Below are 15,494 nucleotides of genomic sequence, written 5' to 3'. Positions count from 1 at the left end.
TCAACACTCTGATACTCCACAGATTACAGAATGCCTCCAAATGTGCATCGGAAACTACTACTGGACTTCCAGGGAACGATCAAAGTGTAGATTGTTAGAATCATTACTCCTATGGAGGAAAGTGAGCATGGTGACTGTTTTATTCAATCCGGAAGCAATTACTCTGTTTCATCAACAATCTGATAGTCTACACATTACAGAATGCCACCAGAGGTGCATCGGAAACTACTACTGGTCTTTCAGGGAACGATCAAAGCGTACATTGTTTGAGACATTACTCCCGCGCAGGAAAGTGCGCATGGTGACTGTTGTATTCAATCCCGATGCATTTTCTGTCTTTCATCAACACTCTGATAGTCCAAAGATTACAGAATGCCTCCAGATGTGCATCGGAAACTACTACTGCTCTTCCAGGGACCGATCAAAGCGTAGACTGTTTGAGGCATTACTCCCATGGATTAAAGTGCGCATGGTGACTGTTGTATTCAATAGCGATGCAATTTCTGTGTTTCATCAACACTCTGATAGTCCACAGATTACAGAATGCCTCCAGATGTGCATCGGAAACTACTACTGGTCTTCCAGGGAACGATCAAAGCATAGACTGTTTGAGACATTACTTTTATAGAGGAATGTGCGCATGGTGACTGTTGTAATCAATCCCGATGCAATTTCTGTGTTTCATCAACACTCTAATAGTCCACAGATTAAAGAATGCCTCCAGATGTGCATCGGAAACTACTACTGGTCTTCCAGGGAACGATCAAAGCGTAGACTGTTTGAGACATTACTTTTATGGAGGAATGTGCGCATGGTGACTGTTGTATTCAATCCCGATGCAATTTCTGTGTTTCATCAACACTCTAATAGTCCACAGATTACAGACTGCCCCCAGATGTGCATCGGAAACTACTACTGGCCTTACAGGGAACAATCAAAGCGAAAAACTCTTTGAGACATTACTCCCGTGGAGGAAAGTGGGCATGGTGTCTGTTTTATTCAATCCCGATGCAATTACTGTGTTTCATCAGTACTCTGATAGTCTACACATTACAGAATGCCACCAGAAGTGCATCGGAAACTACTACTGGTCTTCCAGGGAACGATCAAAGCGTAGATTGTTTGAGACATTACTCCCGTGGAGGAAAGTGCGCATGGTGACAGTTGTATTCAATCCCGATGCATTTTCTGTGTTTCATCAACACTCTGATAGTCACAAGATTAGAGAATGTCGCAAGATATGCATCGGGAACTACTACTGGTCTTCCAGGGAACGGTCAAAACGTAGACTGTTTTTGACATTACTCCCATGGAGGAAAGTGCGCATGGTGACTGTTGTATTCAATCCCGATGCAATATCTGTGTTTCATCAACACTCTCATACTCCACAGATTACAGAATGCCTCCAGATCTGCATCGGAAACTACTACTGGTCTTCCAGGGAACGATCAAAGCATAGACTGTTTGAGACATTACTTTTATGGAGGAATGTGCTCATGGTGATTGTTGTATTCAATCCCGATGCAATTTCTATGTTTCATCAACACTCTGATAGTCCACAGATTACAGAATGCCTCCAGATGTGCATCGGAAACTACTACTGGTCTTCCAAGGAACGATCAAAGCGTAGACTGTTTGAGACATTACTTTTATAGAGGAATGTGCGCATGGTGACTGTTGTAATCAATCCCGATGCAATTTCTGTGTTTCATCAACACTCTAATAGTCCACAGATTAAAGAATGCCTCCAGATGTGCATCGGAAACTACTACTGGTCGTCCAGGGAACGATCAAAGCGTAGACTGTTTGAGACTTTACTTTTATGGAGGAATGTGCGCATGGTGACTGTTGTATTCAATCCCGATGCAATTTCTGTGTTTCATCAACACTCTAATAGTCCACAGATTACAGAATGCCCCCAGATGTGCATCGGAAACTACTACTGGAATTCCAGGGAACGATCGAAGTGTAGATTGTTAGAAACATTACTCCCATGGAGGAAAGTGAGCATGGTGACTGTTTTATTCAATCCGGAAGCAATTACTCTGTTTCATCAACAATCTGATAGTCTACACATTACAGAATGCCACCAGAGGTGCATCGGAAACTACTACTGGTCTTTCAGGGAACGATCAAAGCGTACATTGTTTGAGACATTACTCCCGCGCAGGAAAGTGCGCATGGTGACTGTTGTATTCAATCCCGATGCATTTTCTGTCTTTCATCAACACTCTGATAGTCCAAAGATTACAGAATGCCTCCAGATGTGCATCGGAAACTACTACTGCTCTTCCAGGGACCGATCAAAGCGTAGACTGTTTGAGGCATTACTCCCATGGATTAAAGTGCGCATGGTGACTGTTGTATTTAATAGCGATGCAATTTCTGCGTTTCATCAACACTCTGATAGTCCACAGATTACAGAATGCCTCCAGATGTGCATCGGAAACTACTACTGGTCTTCCAGGGAACGATCAAAGCGTAGACTGTTTGAGACATTACTTTTATAGAGGAATGTGCGCATGGTGACTGTTGTAATCAATCCCGATGCAATTTCTGTGTTTCATCAACACTCTAATAGTCCACAGATTACAGAATGCCTCCAGATGTGCATCGGAAACTACTACTGGTCTTCCAGGGAACGATCAAAGCGTAGACTGTTTGAGACATTACTTTTATGGAGGAATGTGCTCATGGTGACTGTTGTATTCAATCCCGATGCAATTTCTGTGTTTCATCAACACTCTAATAGTCCACAGATTACAGAATGCCCCCAGATGTGCATCGGAAACTACTACTGGCCTTACAGGGAACAATCAAAGCGAAAAACTCTTTGAGACATTACTCCCGTGGAGGAAAGTGGGCATGGTGACTGTTTTATTCAATCCCGATGCAATTACTGTGTTTCATCAGTACTCTGATAGTCTACACATTACAGAATGCCACCAGAAGTGCATCGGAAACTACTACTGGTCTTCCAGGGAACGATCAAAGCGTAGATTGTTTGAGACATTACTCCCGTGGAGGGAAGTGCGCATGGTGACAGTTGTATTCAATCCCGATGCATTTTCTGTGTTTCATCAACACTCTGATAGTCCACAGATTACAGAATGTCGCAAGATATGCATCGGGAACTACTACTGGTCTTCCAGGGAACGGTCAAAACGTAGACTGTTTTTGACATTACTCCCATGGAGGAAAGTGCGCATGGTGACTGTTGTATTCAATCCCGATGCAATATCTGTGTTTCATCAACACTCTCATACTCCACAGATTACAGAATGCCTCCAGATCTGCATCGGAAACTACTACTGGTCTTCCAGGGAACGATCAAAGCATAGACTGTTTGAGACATTACATTTATGGAGGAATGTGCTCATGGTGATTGTTGTATTCAATCCCGATGCAATTTCTATGTTTCATCAACACTCTGATAGTCCACAGATTACAGAATGCCTCCAAATGTGCATCGGGAACTACTACTGGACTTCCAGGGAACGATCAAAGTGTAGATTGTTAGAAACATTACTCCCATGGAGGAAAGTGAGCATGGTGACTGTTTTATTCAATCCGGAAGCAATTACTCTGTTTCATCAACAATCTGATAGTCTACACATTACAGAATGCCACCAGAGGTGCATCGGAAACTACTACTGGTCTTTCAGGGAACGATCAAAGCGTACAATGTTTAATACATTACTCCCGCGCAGGAAAGTGCGCATGGTGACTGTTGTATTCAATCCCGATGCATTTTCTGTCTTTCATCAACACTCTGATAGTCCAAAGATTACAGAATGCCTCCAGATGTGCATCGGAAACTACTACTGCTCTTCCAGGGACCGATCAAAGCGTAGACTGTTTGAGGCATTACTCCCATGGATTAAAGTGCGCATGGTGACTGTTGTATTCAATAGCGATGCAATTTCTGTGTTTCATCAACACTCTGATAGTCCACAGATTACAGAATGCCTCCAGATGTGCATCGGAAATTACTACTGGTCTTCCAGGGAACGATCAAAGCGTAGACTGTTTGAGACATTACTTTTATAGAGGAATGTGCGCATGGTGACTGTTGTAATCAATCCCGATGCAATTTCTGTGTTTCATCAACACTCTAATAGTCCACAGATTACAGAATGCCTCCAGATGTGCATCGGAAACTACTACTGGTCTTCCAGGGAACGATCAAAGCGTAGACTGTTTGAGACATTACTTTTATGGAGGAATGTGCTCATGGTGACTGTTGTATTCAATCCCGATGCAATTTCTGTGTTTCATCAACACTCTAATAGTCCACAGATTACAGAATGCCCCCAGATGTGCATCGGAAACTACTACTGGCCTTACAGGGAACAATCAAAGCGAAAAACTCTTCGAGACATTACTCCCGTGGAGGAAAGTGGGCATGGTGACTGTTTTATTCAATCCCGATGCAATTACTGTGTTTCATCAGTACTCTGATAGTCTACACATTACAGAATGCCACCAGAAGTGCATCGGAAACTACTACTGGTCTTCCAGGGAACGATCAAAGCGTAGATTGTTTGAGACATTACTCCCGTGGAGGAAAGTGCGCATGGTGACAGTTGTATTCAATCCCGATGCATTTTCTGTGTTTCATCAACACTCTGATAGTCCACAGATTACAGAATGTCGCAAGATATGCATCGGGAACTACTACTGGTCTTCCAGGGAACGGTCAAAACGTAGACTGTTTTTGACATTACTCCCATGGAGGAAAGTGCGCATGGTGACTGTTGTATTCAATCCCGATGCAATATCTGTGTTTCATCAACACTCTCATACTCCACAGATTACAGAATGCCTCCAGATCTGCATCGGAAACTACTACTGGTCTTCCAGGGAACGATCAAAGCATAGACTGTTTGAGACATTACTTTTATGGAGGAATGTGCTCATGGTGATTGTTGTATTCAATCCCGATGCAATTTCTATGTTTCATCAACACTCTGATAGTCCACAGATTACAAAATGCCTCCAGATGTTAATCGGAAACTACTACTGGTCTTCCAGGGAACGATCAAAGCGTAGAGTGTTTGAGACATTACTCCCATGGAGGAAAGTGCGCATGGTGACTGTTGTATTCAATCCCGATGCATTATCTGTCTTTCATCAACACTCTGATAGTCCAAAGATTACAGAATGCCTCCAGATGTGCATCGGAAACTACTACTGCTCTTCCAGGGACCGATCAAAGCGTAGACTGTTTGAGGCATTACTCCCATGGATTAAAGTGCGCATGGTGACTGTTGTATTCAATAGCGATGCAATTTCTGTGTTTCATCAACACTCTGATAGTCCACAGATTACAGAATGCCTCCAGATGTGCATCGGAAACTACTACTGCTCTTCCAGGGAACGATCAAAGCGTAGACTGTTTGAGACATTACTTTTATAGAGGAATGTGCGCATGGTGACTGTTGTATTCAATCCCGATGCAATTTCTGTGTTTCATCAACACTCTAATAGTCCACAGATTACAGAATGCCTCCAGATGTGCATCGGAAACTACTACTGGTCTTCCAGGGAACGATCAAAGCGTAGACTGTTTGAGACATTACTTTTATGGAGGAATGTGCTCATGGTGATTGTTGTATTCAATCCCGATGCAATTTCTATGTTTCATCAACACTCTGATAGTCCACAGATTACAAAATGCCTCCAGATGTTAATCGGAAACTACTACTGGTCTTCCAGGGAACGATCAAAGCGTAGATTGTTTGAGACATTACTCCCGTGGAGGAAAGTGCGCATGGTGACAGTTGTATTCAATCCCGATGCATTTTCTGTGTTTCATCAACACTCTGATAGTCCACAGATTACAGAATGTCGCAAGATATGCATCGGGAACTACTACTGGTCTTCCAGGGAACGGTCAAAACGTAGACTGTTTTTGACATTACTCCCATGGAGGAAAGTGCGCATGGTGACTGTTGTATTCAATCCCGATGCAATATCTGTATTTCATCAACACTCTCATACTCCACAGATTACAGAATGCCTCCAGATTTGCATCGGAAACTACTACTGGTCATCCAGGGAACGATCAAAGCATAGACTGTTTGAGACATTACTTTTATGGAGGAATGTGCTCATGGTGATTGTTGTATTCAATCCCGATGCAATTTCTATGTTTCATCAACACTCTGATAGTCCACAGATTACAAAATGCCTCCAGATGTTAATCGGAAACTACTACTGGTCTTCCAGGGAACGATCAAAGCGTAGAGTGTTTGAGACATTACTCCCATGGAGGAAAGTGCGCATGGTGACTGTTGTATTCAATCCCGATGCAATTTGTGTCTTTCATCAACACTCTGATAGTCCACAGATTACAGAATGCCTCCAGATGTTAATCGGAAACTACTACTGGTCTTCCCGGGAACGATCAAAGCGTAGACTGTTTCAGACATTACTCCCCTGGAGGAAAGGGCGGATGGTGACTGTTTTATTCAATCCCGATACAATTTCTGTGGTTCATCAACTCTCTAATACTCCACAGATTACAGAATGCCTCCAGATGTGCATCGGAAACTTCTACTGGTCTTCCAGGGAACGATCAAATTGTAGACTGTTTGAGACATTACTCCCATGGAGGAATGTGCGCATGGTGACTGTTGTATTCAATCCCGATGCAATTTCAGTGTTTTATCAACACTCTGATACTCCACAGATTACAGAATGCCTCCAAATGTGCATCGGAAAATACTACTGGTCTTCCAGGGAACGATCAAAGCGTAGACTGTTTGAGACATTACTCCCATGGAGGAAAGTGCGCATGGTGACTGTTGTATCCAATCCCGATGCATTTTCTGTGTTTCATCAACACTCTGATAGTCCACAGATTACAGAATGCCACGAGATGTGCATCGGAAACTACTACTGGTCTTCCATGTAACGATCAAAGCGTAAACTCTTTGAGACATTACTCCCATGGAGGAAAGTGCGCATGGTGACTGTTGCATTCAATCCCGATGCATTTTCTGTGTTTCATCAACACTCTGATAGTCCACAGATTACAGAATGCCACGAGATGTGCATCGGAAAATACTACTGGTCTTCCCTAGAACAATCGAAGCGTAGACTGTTTGAGACATTACTCCCATGGAGGAAAGTGCGCATGGTGACTGTTGTATTCAATCCCGATGCAATTTCTGTGTTTCATCAACACTCTGATAGTCCACACATTACGGAAAGCCTCCAGATGTGCATCGGAAACTACTACTGGTCTTCCAGGGAACGATCAAAGCGTAGACTGTTAGAGACATTACTCCCATGGAGGAAAGTGCGCATGGTGACTGTTGTATTCAATCCCGATGCAACTTCTGTGTTTCATCAACACTCTGATAGTCCACAGATTACAGAAAGCCTCCAGATGTTCATCGGAAACTACTACTGGTCTTCCCGGGAACGATCAAAGCGTAGAGTGTTTGAGACATTACTCCCATGGAGGAAAGTGCGCATCGTGACTGTTGTATTCAATCCCGATGCAATTTGTGTCTTTCATCGACACTCTGATAGTCCGCAGATTACAGAATGCCTCCAGATGTTAATCGGAAACAACTACTGGTCTTCCTGGGAACGATCAAAGCGTAGACTGTTTCAGACATTACTCCCCTGGAGGAAAGTGCGGATGGTGACTGTTTTATTCAATCCCGATACAATTTCTGTGTTTCATCAACTCTCTAATACTCCACAGATTACAGAATGCCTCCAGATGTGCATCGGAAACTTCTACTGGTCTTCCAGGGAACGATCAAATTGTAGACTGTTTGAGACATTACTCCCATGGAGGAATGTGCGCATGGTGACTGTTGTATTCAATCCCGATGCAATTTCTGTGTTTTATCAACACTCTGATACTCCACAGATTACAGAATGCCTCCAAATGTGCATCGGAAAATACTACTGGTCTTCCAGGGAACGATCAAAGCGTAGACTGTTTGAGACATTACTCCCATGGAGGAAAGTGCGCATGGTAACTGTTGTATCCAATCCCGATGCATTTTCTGTGTTTCATCAACACTCTGATAGTCCACAGATTACAGAATGCCACGAGATGTGCATCGGAAACTACTACTGGTCTTCCATGTAACGATCAAAGCGTAAACTCTTTGAGACATTACTCCCATGGAGGAAAGTGCGCATGGTGACTGTTGCATTCAATCCCGATGCATTTTCTGTGTTTCATCAACACTCTGATAGTCCACAGATTACAGAATGCCACGAGATGTGCATCGGAAACTACTACTGGTCTTCCCGGGAACGATCGAAGCGTAGACTGTTTGAGACATTACTCCCATGGAGGAAAGTGCGCATGGTGACTGTTGTATTCAATCCCGATGCAATTTCTGTGTTTCATCAACACTCTGATAGTCCACACATTACGGAAAGCCTCCACATGTGCGTCGGAAACTACTACTGGTCTTCCAGGGAACGATCAAAGCGTAGACCGTTAGAGACATTACTCCCATGAAGGAAAGTGCGCATGGTGACTGTTGTATTCAATCCCGATGCAATTTCTGTGTTTCATCAACACTCTGATAGTCCACAGATTACAGAAAGCCTCCAGATGTTCATCGGAAACTACTACTGGTCTTCCAGGGAACGATCAAAGCGTAGATTGTTTGAGACATTACTCCCGTGGAGGAAAGTGCGCATGGTGACTGTTGTATTCAATCCCGATGCATTTTCTGTGTTTCATCAACACTCTGATAGTCCACAGATTACAGAATGTCGCAAGATGTGCATCAGGAACTACTACTGGTCTTCCAGGGAACGATCAAAACGTTGACTGTTTTTGACATTACTCCCATGGAGGAAAGTGCGCATGGTGACTGTTGTATTAAATGCCGATGCAATATCTGTGTTTCATCAACACTCTGATACTCCACAGATTACAGAATGCCTCCAGATTTGCATCGGAAACTACTACTGGTCTTCCAGGGAACGATCAAAGCGTAGACTGTTTGAGACATTACTTTTATGGAGGAATGTGCTCATGGTGATTGTTGTATTCAATCCCGATGCAATCTCTATGTTTAATCAACACTCTGATAGTCCACAGATTACAGAATGCCTCCAAATGTGCATCGGATACTACTACTGGTCTTCCACGGAACGATCAAAGCGTAGACTGTTTGAGACATTACTCCCATGGAGGAAAGTGCGCATCGTGACTGTTGTATTCAATCCCGATGCAATTTGTGTCTTTCATCAACAGTCTGATAGTCCACAGATTACAGAATGCCTCCAGATGTTAGTCGGAAACTACTACTGGTCTTCCCTTCCAGGGAACGATCAAAGCGTAGACTGTTTCAGACATTACTCCCCTGGAGGAAAGTGCGGATGGTGACTGTTTTATTCAATCCCGATACAATTTCTGTGTTTCATCATCTCTCTAATACTCCACAGATTACAGAATGCCTCCAGATGTGCATTGGAAACTTCTACTGGTCTTCCATGTAACGATCAAAGCGTAAACTCTTTGAGACATTACTCCCATGGAGGAAAGTGCGCATGGTGACTGTTGCATTCAATCCCGATGCATTTTCTGTGTTTCATCAACACTCTGATAGTCCACAGATTACAGAATGCCACGAGATGTGCATTGGAAACTAATACTGGTCTTCCCGGGAACGATCGAAGCGTAGACTGCTTGAGACATTACTCCCATGGAGGAAAGTGCGCATGGTGAGTGTTGTATTCAATCCCGATGCCATTTCTGTGTTTCATCAACACTCTGATAGTCCACAGATTACGGAAAGCCTCCAGATGTGCATCGGAAACTACTACTGGTCTTCCAGGGAACGATCAAAGCGTTGACTGTTAGAGACATTACTCCCATGGAGGAAAGTGCGCATGGTGACTGTTGTACTCTATCCCGATGCAATTTCTGTGTTTCATCAACACTCTGATAGTCCACAGGTTACAGAAAGCCTCCAGATGTTAATCGGAAACTACTACTGGTCTTCCAGGGAAAGATCAAAGCGTAGACTGTTAGAGACATTACTCCCACGGAGGAAGGTGAGCATGGTGACTGTTATATTCAATCCCGATGCAATTAATGTGTTTCATCAACACTCTGATAGTCTACACATTACAGAATGCCACCAGAGGTGCATCGGAAACTACTACTGGTCTTCGAGGGAACGATCAAAGCATAGATTGTTTGACACATTACTTTTATGTAAGAAACAGCGCATGGTGACTGTTGTATTCAATCCCGATGCAATTTCTGTGTTTCATCAACACTCTGATAGTCCACAGATTACAGAATGCCTCCAAATGTGCATCGGAAAATACTATTGGTCTTCCAGGGAACGATCAAAGCGTAAACTCTTTGAGACATTACTGCCATGGAGGAAAGTGCGCATGGTGACTATTGTATTCAATACCGATGCATTTTCTGTGTTTCATCAACACTCTGATAGTCCACAGATTACAGAATGCCACGAGATGTGCATCGGAAACTACTACTGGTCTTCCAGGGAACGATCAAAGCGTAGACTGTTTGAGACATTACTTTTATGGAGGAATGTGCGCATGGTGACTGTTGTATTCAATCCCGATGCAATTTCTGTGTTTCATCAACCCTCTAATAGTCCACAGATTACAGAATGCCTCCAGATGTGCATCGGAAACTACTACTGGTCTTCCAGGGAACAATGAAAGCGTAAACTCTTTGAGATATTACTCCCATGGAGGAAAGTGTGCATGGTGACTGTTGTATTCAATCCCGGTGCAATTTCTGTGTTTCATCAACACTCTGATAGTCCACAGATTACAGAAAGCCTCCAGATGTTCATCGGAAACTACTACTGGTCTTCCAGGGAACGATCAAAGCGTAGAGTGTTTGAGACATTACTCCCATGGAGGAAAGTGCGCATCGTGACTGTTGTATTCAATCCCGATGCAATTTGTGACTTTCATCAACACTCTGATAGTCCACAGATTACAGAATGCCTCCAGATGTTAATCGGAAACTACTACTGGTCTTCCCGGGAACGATCAAAGCGTAGACTGTTTCAGACATTACTCCCCTGGAGGAAAGTGCGGATGGTGACTGTTTTATTCAATCCCGATACAATTTCTGTGTTTCATCAACTCTCTAATACTCCACAGATTACAGAATGCCTCCAGATGTGCATCGGAAACTTCTACTGGTCTTCCAGGGAACGATCAAATTGTAGACTGTTTGAGACATTACTCCCATGGAGGAATGTGGGCATGGTGACTGTTGTATTCAATCCCGATGCAATTTCTGTGTTTTATCAACACTCTGATACTCCACAGATTACAGAATGCCTCCAAATGTGCATCGGAAAATACTACTGGTCTTCCAGGGAACGATCAAAGCGTAGACTGTTTGAGACATTACTCCCATGGAGGAAAGTGCGCATGGTGACTGTTGTATCCAATTCTGATGCATTTTCTGTGTTTCATCAACACTCTGATAGTCCACAGATTACAGAATGCCACGAGATGTGCATCGGAAACTACTACTGGTCTTCCAAGTAACGATCAAAGCGTAAACTCTTTGAGACATTACTCCCATGGAGGAAAGTGCGCATGGTGACTGTTGCATTCAATCCCGATGCATTTTCTGTGTTTCATCAACACTCTGATAGTAGACAGATTACAGAATGCCACGAGATGTGCATCGGAAACTACTACTGGTCTTCCCGGGAACGATCAAAGCGTAGACTGTTTCAGACATTACTCCCCTGGAGGAAAGTGCGGATGGTGACTGTTTTATTCAATCCCGATACAATTTCTGTGTTTCATCATCTCTCTAATACTCCACAGATTACAGAATGCCTCCATATGTGCATTGGAAACTTCTACTGGTCTTCCAGGGAACGATCAAATTGTAGACTGTTTGAGACATTACTACCCTGGAGGAATGTGCGCATGGTGTCTGTTGTATCCAATCCCGATGCATTTTCTGTGTTTCATCAACACTCTGATAGTCCACAGATTACAGAATGCCACGGGATGTGCATCGGAAACTACTACTGGTCTTCCATGTAACGATCAAAGCGTTGACTGTTAGAGACATTACTCCCACGGAGGAAGGTGAGCATGGTGACCGTTATATTCAATCCCGATGCAAATAATGTGTTTCATCAACACTCTGATAGTCCACAGATTACAGAAAGCCTCCAGATGTTAATCGGAAACTACTACTGGTCTTCCAGGGAAAGATCAAAGCGTTGACTGTTAGAGACATTACTCCCACGGAGGAAGGTGAGCATGGTGACCGTTATATTCAATCCCGATGCAATTAATGTGTTTCATCAACACTCTGATAGTCTACACATTACAGAATGCCACCAGAGGTGCATCGGAAACTACTACTGGTCTTCCCGGGAACGATCAAAGCATAGATTGTTTGACACATTACTTTTATGTAAGAAACAGCGCATGGTGACTGTTGTATTCAATCCCGATGCAATTTCTGTGTTTCATCATCTCTCTAATACTCCACAGATTACAGAATGCCTCCATATGTGCATTGGAAACTTCTACTGGTCTTCCAGGGAACGATCAAATTGTAGACTGTTTGAGACATTACTCCCATAGAGGAATGTGCGCATGGTGTCTGTTGTATCCAATCCCGATGCATTTTCTGTGTTTCATCAACACTCTGATAGTCCACAGATTACAGAATGCCACGAGATGTGCATCGGAAACTACTACTGGTCTTCCATGTAACGATCAAAGCGTTGACTGTTAGAGACATTACTCCCACGGAGGAAGGTGAGCATGGTGACCGTTATATTCAATCCCGATGCAATTAATGTGTTTCATCAACACTCTGATAGTCTACACATTACAGAATGCCACCAGAGGTGCATCGGAAACTACTACTGGTCTTCCCGGGAACGATCAAAGCATAGATTGTTTGACACATTACTTTTATGTAAGAAACAGCGCATGGTGACTGTTGTATTCAATCCCGATGCAATTTCTGTGTTTCATCAACACTCTGATAGTTCACAGATTACAGAATGCCACGAGATGTGCATCGGAAACTACTACTGGTCTTCCCGGGAATGATCGAAGCGTAGACTGCTTGAGACATTACTCCCATGGAGGAAAGTGCGCATGGTGACTGTTGTATGCAATCCCGATGGAATTTCTGTGTTTCATCAACACTCTGATAGTCCACAGATTACGGAAAGCCTCCAGATGTGCATCGGAAAGTACTACTGGTCTTCCAGGGAACGATCAAAGCGTTGACTGTTAGAGACATTACTCCCACGGAGGAAGGTGAGCATGGTGACCGTTATATTCAATCCCGATGCAAATAATGTGTTTCATCAACACTCTGATAGTCCACAGATTACAGAAAGCCTCCAGATGTTAATCGGAAACTACTACTGGTCTTCCAGGGAAAGATCAAAGCGTTGACTGTTAGAGACATTACTCCCACGGAGGAAGGTGAGCATGGTGACCGTTATATTCAATCCCGATGCAATTAATGTGTTTCATCAACACTCTGATAGTCCACAGATTACAGAATGCCACGAGATGTGCATCGGAAACCACTACTGGTCTTGCCGGGAACGATCAAAGCGTAGACTGTTTGTGACATTACTCACATGGAGGAAAGTGCGCATGGTGACTGTTGTATCCAATCCCGATGCAATTTCTGTGTTTCATCAACACTCTGATACTCCACAGATTACAGAATGCCTCCAAATTTGCATCGTAAACAACTACTGGTCTGCCAGGGAACGATCAAAGCGTAGACTGCTTGAGACATTACTCCCATGGAGGAAACTGCGCATGGAGAATGTTGTATTCAATCCCGATCCAATTTCTGTGCTTCATCAACACTCTGATAGTCTACACATTACAGAATGCCACCAGAGGTGCATCGGAAACTACTACTGGTCTTCCAGGGAGCGATTAAAGCGTAGATTGTTTGTGACAATACTCCCGTGGAGGAAAGTGCGCATGGTGACTGTTGTATTAAATCCCGATGCATTTTCTGTGTTTCATCAACACTCTGATAGTCCACAGATTACAGAATGCCTGCAGATGTGCATCGGAAACTACTACAGGTCTTCCAGGGAACGATCAAAGCGTAGACTGTTTGAGACATTACTCACATGGAGGAAAGTGCGCATGGTGACTGTTGTATTCAATACCGATGCAATTTCTGTGTTTCATCAACACTCTGATACTCCACAGATTACAGAATGCCTCCAGATGTGCATCGGGAACTTCTACTGGTCTTCCAGGGAACAATCAAAGCGTAAACTCTTTGAGACATTACTCCCATTTAGGAAAGTGCGCATGGTGACTGTTGTATTCAATCCCGATGCATTTACTGTGTTTAATCAACACTCTGATAGACCACAGATTACAGAATGCCACGAGATGTGCATCGGAAACTACTACTGGTCTTCCAGGGAAATATGAAAGCGTAGACTGTTTGAGACATTACTTTTATGTAAGAAACAGCGCATGGTGACTGTTGTATTCAATCCCGATGCAATTTCTGTGTTTCATCAACACTCTGATAGTCCACAGATTACAGAATGCCTCCACATGTGAATCGGAAACTACTACTGGTCTTCCAGGAAACGATCAAAGCGTAGACTGTTGGAGACATTCCTTTTATGGAGGATTGTACGCATGGTGACTGTTGTATTCAATCCCGATGCAATTTCTGTGTTTCATCAACACTCTGATAGTCCACAGATTACAGAATGCCTCCAGATGTTAATCGGAAACTACTACTGGTCTTCCAGGGAACGATCAAAGCGTTGACTGTTTGGGACATTACTCCCATGGAGGAAAGTGCGCATGGTGACTCTTGTATTCAATCCCGATGCAATTTCTGAGTTTCATCAACACTCTGATAGTCCACAGATTACAGAATGCCACGAGATATGCATCGGAAGCTACTACTGGTCTTCCCGGGAACGATCGAAGCGTAGACTCTTTCAGACATTATTCCCATGGAGGAAAGTGCGCATGGTGACTGTTGTATTCAATCCCGATACTATTTCTGTCTTTCATCAACACTCTGATACTCCACAGATTACAGAATGCCTCCAGATGTCCATCGGGAACTACTACTGCTCTTCCAGGGAACGAGCAAAACGTAGACTGTTTTTGACATTACTCCCTTGGAGGAAAGTGCGCATGGTGACTGTTGTATTCAATCCCGATGCAATTTCTGTGTGTCATCAACACTCTGATAGTCCACAGATTACAGAATGCCTCCAGATGTTAATCGAAAACTACTACTGGTCTTCCTGGGAACGATCAAAGCGTAGACTGCTTGAGACATTACTCCCATGGAGGAAACTGCGCATGGAGAGTGTTGTATTCAATCCCGATGCAATTTCTGTGTTTCATCAACACTCTGATAGTCCACAGTTTACAAAATGCCTCCAGATGTTAATCGGAAACTACTACTGGTCCTCCAGGGAACGATCAAAGCGTAGACTGTT

This window comes from Schistocerca gregaria, chromosome X (assembly GCF_023897955.1).
Source record: "Schistocerca gregaria isolate iqSchGreg1 chromosome X, iqSchGreg1.2, whole genome shotgun sequence".
Lineage (NCBI taxonomy): Eukaryota > Metazoa > Arthropoda > Insecta > Orthoptera > Acrididae > Schistocerca > Schistocerca gregaria.
This window is presented reverse-complemented; position numbering follows the sequence as displayed.